Below are 7,786 nucleotides of genomic sequence, written 5' to 3' on the forward strand. Positions count from 1 at the left end.
CCTGCCTCTCACACAGTCCCCCTGCCTCTCACACAGCCCCTTACCTGAGTCCCTCTGCCTCTCACACAGTCTCCCTGCCTCTCACACAGTTCCCTGCCTCTCACACAGTCCCCCTGCCTCTCACGCAGTTCCCTGCCTCTCACACAGCCCTCCTGCCTCTCGCCCCCTGCCTCTCACACAGTCCCCCTGCCTCTCACAATCCCCCTGCCTCTCACAGAGTCCCCCGTCTCTCTCTTAGTCCCCCTGCCTCTCTCCCAGTCCACCTGCCTCTCTCGCAGTCCCTCTACCTCTCACACAGCTCCACGCCTCTCACACAGCCCCCTGCCTCACTTGTCCCCCGCCTCACTTGTCCCCCTTCCTCTCACACAGCCCCCTACCTCTCACAGAGTCCCCTTCCTCTCTCCCAGTCCCCCTTCCTCTCTCTCAGTCCCCCTTCCTCTCTCCCAGTCCCCCTTCCTCTCTCCCAGTCCACCTGCCTCTCCCAGTCTACCTGCCTCTCTCGCAGTTCCTCTATCTCTCACACAGCCCCCAGCCTCTCACACAGCCCCCACCTCTCACAAAGCCCCCTGCCTCTCACAAAGCCCCCACCTCTTACAAAGCCCCCACCTCTTACAAAGCCCCCACCTCTGACACAGCCCCCCTGCCTCTCACAGAGCCCCCTGCCTGTCACATAACCCCCTGCCTCTCATACAGTCCTCCTACCTCTCACACAGCCCCTTACCTGAGTCCCTCTGCCTTTCACACAGTGCCACTGTCTCTCACACAGACTCCCTGCCGCTCACACAGTTCCCTGCCTCTCACACAGCCCTCCTGCCTCTCAACCCCTGCCTCTCACACAGTCCCCCTGCCTCTCTTCCTCCCCTGCCTCTCAGTCCCCCTGCCTCACTTGTCCCCCTGCCTCTCACACAGCCCCCTTACCTCTCACAGGGCCCCCTGCCTCTCACATAACCCCCAGCCTCTCACACAGTCCCCCTGCCTCTCACACAGCCCCTTACCTGAGTCGCTCTGCCTTTCACACAGTGCCACTGTCTCTCACACAGACTCCCTGCCGCTCACACAGTTCCCTGCCTCTCACACAGCCCTCCTGCCTCTCAACCCCTGCCTCTCAAACAGTCCCCCTGCCTCTCTTCCTCCCCTGCCTCTCAGTCCCCCTGCCTCACTTGTCCCCCTGCCTCTCACACAGCCCCCTTACCTCTCACAGAGTCCCCTGCCTCTCTCCCAGTCCCCCTGTCTCTCTCCCAGTCCCCCTGTCTCTCTCCCAGTCCCCCTGTATCTCTCCCAGTCCCCCTTCTTCTCTCCCAGACCCCCTTCCTCTCTCCCAGTCCACCTGCCTCTCTCGCAGTTCCTCTACCTCTCACACAGCTCCACGCCTCTCACACAGCCCCCTGCCTCTCACACAGTCCCCCTGCCTCTCTCGAAGTCCATCTGCCTCTCATGCAGCTCCCTCCCACATACTCCCTTTACCTCTCTTGCAGTCCCCCTGCCTCTCTTGCAGTCCCCCTGCCTCTCTTGCAGTCCCTCTGCCCCTCACACATCCCCCAGCCTCTCACACAGTCACCCTGCTTCTCACACGGTCCCCGTGCCTCTCACACGGTCCCCCTGACTCTCTCCATGTCCCCCTGTCTCACACAGCCCCCTTTCCTCTCATGCAGCCCCCTTCCCTCTCTCGCAGTTCTCCTGCCTCTCTCGCAGTCCCTCTGCCTCTCACACAGCCCATCTGTCTCTCACACAAAATCGACCACAATTTTGACCTGTTCACCAGGTCAAATGCGGACGATAGGTCCATAAACGCCAAATAAATGGGTGATGCCTTAGCAATATTGTATTTGCTAATTAAGAGATTTAAATTTAGGCATTGTTCGATGGTTCCCACCTTGCGTCTAAAACCCATTTGGCAACGGTCGAGTACCCCCATTTCCTCAGCCCAGTCATTAACTCTATTATAGAGTACCCTGCCCATGATCTTTAAAGTGTTGTCCAAGAGCGAAATAGGCCTATAATTTGCGGGATCAGATCTTTCGCCCTTTTTATAAATAGGCACTATTATGCTCGTGGACCAAGTTGCGGGTATTGGGGCAAACGGTATACTATTAAAAAGGTTGACAAGAATATTTCCCCAGAGTTCTGGGTTGTGCTTAATTAAGTCTATTGGGAAGCCGTCGGGTCCAGGAGCCTTGTTACCAAGGCTCTGATTAATAGCCACGGTGACTTCCCCCACAGTGATTTCTAGGGATTCTAATGTTCCTGGTATATAATCCTCTAAAACCGCGCCGGGAGTGGCATATATTTTGGAAAAGTGCAATTCCCATTGTTCACTTGCTATAGTACAGCTAGTCGGGGTTAATTGCTTACCCATATCCCGCATCTTTTTAACGGCAGGCCAAAAAGTGGTGCTGCTCCCCAGGGTAGCAGCAGTTGTTAATGCCTCCCAATGCTCAGTTAGTAGAGCAGCCTTCCTTGAGCCTATAGCTATTTTGTAATTTGATCTAGCGGTTCTTACGTCTATTTTACTTCTCGGTTTACAATTTAAAGCTCTGCGAAGGGCTTTATTTGCTGCCGAGCAATGGCGGTCGAACCACCTTGGCTCAGGGACAGTTGGTTTGATAGGGACACTTAAGAGGGATTTAATGGTGTTGCAGAGTTTTGAAAAATCTGTTACTATTCTGCAATGGTTCCCATCATCCAGGGAGCATGATTCAAGTAACGGACCATGGTCACTTATAATAGTGTCCGTTACTTGTCCACTATTTATCCCTCGCCATTTTAACCTCAATTTGTTAGCTGAGACCGTAATATCCCTTGCCCCCAGAGAGCGAACAAGGGCGTTCGGTTGACCCAAGCCAATATTGACCACCAAAGCGTTATGGTCCCCAAATGCAGTTTCAAGAACACCAACCTTATTAACTCTATTTATTAAGTCAGAGGACATAAAGATATAATCCACTGTAGTAGAAAAATCTCTTCCTCTGAAGGTTGGGATATAGATAAGTGGCTCCTTTATGTCTCCATCCATTATATCAATTAGGATGTGTTCATTAAGGAAGCGTTCTAGTTCTTTGCCCCGTTTGTATGCCCTATCTATTTGTGCATTCTTCGTTTTTGGCGTTATAAATTTGGCATTAAAATCTCCAGCCAATATTGTCCTGGTGCTTATTTGATAATGAAACTTTTCTGCTATTTTAGATAGTTCTCCGAAAAGTTCAATAAAATTCCTATTCGGAGTAGAACTAAAATCGTTATTATAAAAATTAATGAGATAGTAAGGAACCCTTCGGGTATACTCAATTATTTGAATATTTGGATTTTTTGAATGAATCAATTTTATGGACCCTCCTATGCTTATCTTGAACCCCATCAATAAACCTCCAATCGGGCGGCCAAAGACAGGCTTTCTGGCATTAATACAATAACAGTGGAAACCCTCTATGTGCACCGCTGTTGTCGCCCAAGTTTCCTGGAATAATATTATATCCTTTTCGGAAATAACTTTTAACCATTCAGGATCAGAGACCCTTTGCTGTAATCCAGCAACATTCCAGCTTAAGATCTTAAACTCCTTATTATACTCCTTTGGGTGTTCACTACCTTCGTGTATCGCCAAGTCATGAGGAATGGCATATTCTTCTTCTTTTCCGAAGGGAGCTAATTGACCCAATGTGTTAACTAATCCTTGTACTGGTGTAGCATATATCTCATCTATTTGTATGCTTCCTACCTGAGGCTCATTGATGTTTTTGTCTCTAACACTAACAACTGGTGAGTTGTTTTGAAGTTCGGGTGATGATGGGAGTCAGTCTACCATGTCCAAGGTATTAAAAGCATTGAATCTATTGGATGTGGGGAACCCCCAAGTTAGGTCCCTTGCTAAATGGGGTCTTTGGAAATTCCAATGATTGTTATTATTGTTGTGCCTATAGTTATTTCTCCCCCATTCTCCCCAATTATTTCTCTGTCCTACCTGGGTCCACCCTTCGTCTAAACCATGATCATGATCATCATAACCTTCTTGTCTGAGATTTCCTCTTGGCGGGTAGAAATATGAGAGGTGCCTTGTCTCAATGCCCTCGTTATATCCCTCACTAACCCAAGAACAGATATAATCCACTGTACGCGGGTCATTGAAATTAATAATAATACAGTCACCTTGAGTTCTCTTTTTCTCATGGCCTACCCAGGGTACTCTTCGTACTGTCAAGATTTTACTGACATAGTGTGATGGTAAAGGCCTATTATTATTCAGCCAGTGTGTAACCTTGTTAAGTAGTGACCAAGATGGCTCATCTATGTTATCGGGGGTCTCAGGGACTCCTGTCATTACTACGACATAGGGGCTAGAGCCTGGAGGTAGATTGGCAGCAAATCGTTTATTTTTCCCTTTATGCCACTCATTTCCCTTATTTGCCTCATTGGCTTTGTCTTTACCAGTAGTGAGATTATCCCCTGCAATATTTTTGTTATTATCTTGGGGTTTTGCAGTTGGGGTTTGCACTATTGGTTTTGTTGACAAATTTTTAGCCAGCGGGACTGCCTTAGAAATAGTTGTGGCTGTCGGGGGTAGATTAGTTCTAGGCGTTGGCTGGGGGATATTTTGCTGAGGGGGAGTGGGTTTTGGTGGTTTAGCCGGGGGTCCCTTAATTATGGTGGTTAATTCATTCAATTGTTTTTCTATCAGTCCCAGTCGTGTGTCTATAGTGGCAAGATGGGCGGTGACAAGTTCTCCAACCTTCATTATTAATTGGCTGTTGGAGGTACAATCCTTGCACAACATGGCTAAGCTGGGCATTTCCCCAGCACATACAGAATCTACAGTTCCTTTCTTACTTCCTTTCTTAAGACTGTTCTTTGTTTGATCCTTCCCCTGCTTTTTCTGACCCTGTGGATTCCCCTTAGAACTGAGTGCAATTGTGACTGGCTTATGTGGAGGTAGTTTTTGTTTTTGTACGGCCCCCTCCCTCAAGCCTCTCAAATTCCTTGAGATAGTAGCTGAGTCATTCAGAGTATTACTGCCGGTAACTGTGGGTATATCAGGAACAACAGATCGGTCCAGATTTATATTTAATGTGTCATTCACGATAGAGGTATTTTCAGTATTAAAGATGGCTTGCGATGCCTCTATCATAATTGGATCTAGACCGTTTGCAAGGTTCACTGATGGAATAGGCTCAGTTACAATATCTAATTGTGTGTTAAAGTCCTCTATCAGATCTAAATTTGGTGACTTCTCCAGACTCAGCTGTGATTCTGATAGTGACTGAGTTATAGATAAATCAACAGTGTTTGGCATACTGTGTCTTTCCACTATTACAGCAGGTTTATTGAGTATTTCAGGGTCTCGATGGGGTGTTTTCGCATTAGCTAGCAGACCCAATGATGACCTTTTTGCTTCTGCCAACTCTAAAGAAACGCGTCGATTCAGTAGGGATATACCCTGGTCTATTGCATCATTTGCTTTTGCAATAAAATTGTCAATGGGACCAGTCACTTTGACTCCTCCAGCAGCAGTTTTGCTCCGGGTGCCCCTTGTAGACATGATCACCGTTTGTGCAAAAGCAAAAAGTGTGTATTACTAGGGATAGAGAGTAATTACTTTTCCTCACCACTCACAGGGTCCAGGTGTAAGGGGGGGTGGCCCGTCCCGTCCCCGGTAGTCCCCGGACGGCCACAGACGGTCCCGCCCTTGTCCCGGGCTTCTCCCGGTCGCTCCCGCGCGCTCCCGCGCCGCGGGAACGTGCTGTTAACTTTATAATGCCTGGGTTAGGGTGGGAGGGGCGTGTCCTGCAGGGAGAGCGCCCAGGTGTGTTAGTTGAGGGCGGGCGGTCAGGCGGGCGCTCCTGGGACCGGTAGTCCTGCGCCTCCGCCTCCGCCTGCTCGCAGCCCTTGCAGGATGCCTTGATTCTTCAGCTCACCCCGTCGAAGCGGGACCCGCGCAGCGGGTTCCGCGAGTTGCAGCGTTGGGAGGAAGGAAGGATTTCCTACAGGTCTCCCCTGTCGTCCAGCAATTTGGCAGCAAATGCGCGAGAGTAGTCCCGCTGCTACTCCTGTCCCGCAGCCTTTTCTCCCCGGTCAGTTGGGGGCGTGTCCTGCAGGGAGAGCGCCCAGGTGTGTTAGTTGAGGGCGGGCGGTCAGGCGGGCGCTCCTGGGACCGGTAGTCCTGCGCCTCCGCCTCCGCCTGCTCGCAGCCCTTGCAGGATGCCTTGATTCTTCAGCTCACCCCGTCGAAGCGGGACCCGCGCAGCGGGTTCCGCGAGTTGCAGCGTTGGGAGGAAGGAAGGATTTCCTACAGGTCTCCCCTGTCGTCCAGCAATTTGGCAGCAAATGCGCGAGAGTAGTCCCGCTGCTACTCCTGTCCCGCAGCCTTTTCTCCCCGGTCAGTTGGGGGCGTGTCCTGCAGGGAGAGCGCCCAGGTGTGTTAGTTGAGGGCGGGCGGTCAGGCGGGCGCTCCTGGGACCGGTAGTCCTGCGCCTCCGCCTCCGCCTGCTCGCAGCCCTTGCAGGATGCCTTGATTCTTCAGCTCACCCCGTCGAAGCGGGACCCGCGCAGCGGGTTCCGCGAGTTGCAGCGTTGGGAGGAAGGAAGGATTTCCTACAGGTCTCCCCTGTCGTCCAGCAATTTGGCAGCAAATGCGCGAGAGTAGTCCCGCTGCTACTCCTGTCCCGCAGCCTTTTCTCCCCGGTCAGTTGGGGGCGTGTCCTGCAGGGAGAGCGCCCAGGTGTGTTAGTTGAGGGCGGGCGGTCAGGCGGGCGCTCCTGGGACCGGTAGTCCTGCGCCTCCGCCTCCGCCTGCTCGCAGCCCTTGCAGGATGCCTTGATTCTTCAGCTCACCCCGTCGAAGCGGGACCCGCGCAGCGGGTTCCGCGAGTTGCAGCGTTGGGAGGAAGGAAGGATTTCCTACAGGTCTCCCCTGTCGTCCAGCAATTTGGCAGCAAATGCGCGAGAGTAGTCCCGCTGCTACTCCTGTCCCGCAGCCTTTTCTCCCCGGTCAGTTGGGGGCGTGTCCTGCAGGGAGAGCGCCCAGGTGTGTTAGTTGAGGGCGGGCGGTCAGGCGGGCGCTCCTGGGACCGGTAGTCCTGCGCCTCCGCCTCCGCCTGCTCGCAGCCCTTGCAGGATGCCTTGATTCTTCAGCTCACCCCGTCGAAGCGGGACCCGCGCAGCGGGTTCCGCGAGTTGCAGCGTTGGGAGGAAGGAAGGATTTCCTACAGGTCTCCCCTGTCGTCCAGCAATTTGGCAGCAAATGCGCGAGAGTAGTCCCGCTGCTACTCCTGTCCCGCAGCCTTTTCTCCCCGGTCAGTTGGGGGCGTGTCCTGCAGGGAGAGCGCCCAGGTGTGTTAGTTGAGGGCGGGCGGTCAGGCGGGCGCTCCTGGGACCGGTAGTCCTGCGCCTCCGCCTCCGCCTGCTCGCAGCCCTTGCAGGATGCCTTGATTCTTCAGCTCACCCCGTCGAAGCGGGACCCGCGCAGCGGGTTCCGCGAGTTGCAGCGTTGGGAGGAAGGAAGGATTTCCTACAGGTCTCCCCTGTCGTCCAGCAATTTGGCAGCAAATGCGCGAGAGTAGTCCCGCTGCTACTCCTGTCCCGCAGCCTTTTCTCCCCGGTCAGTTGGGGGCGTGTCCTGCAGGGAGAGCGCCCAGGTGTGTTAGTTGAGGGCGGGCGGTCAGGCGGGCGCTCCTGGGACCGGTAGTCCTGCGCCTCCGCCTCCGCCTGCTCGCAGCCCTTGCAGGATGCCTTGATTCTTCAGCTCACCCCGTCGAAGCGGGACCCGCGCAGCGGGTTCCGCGAGTTGCAGCGTTGGG

Source organism: Lissotriton vulgaris, unplaced genomic scaffold, assembly GCF_964263255.1.
Source record: "Lissotriton vulgaris unplaced genomic scaffold, aLisVul1.2 SCAFFOLD_1288, whole genome shotgun sequence".
Lineage (NCBI taxonomy): Eukaryota > Metazoa > Chordata > Amphibia > Caudata > Salamandridae > Lissotriton > Lissotriton vulgaris.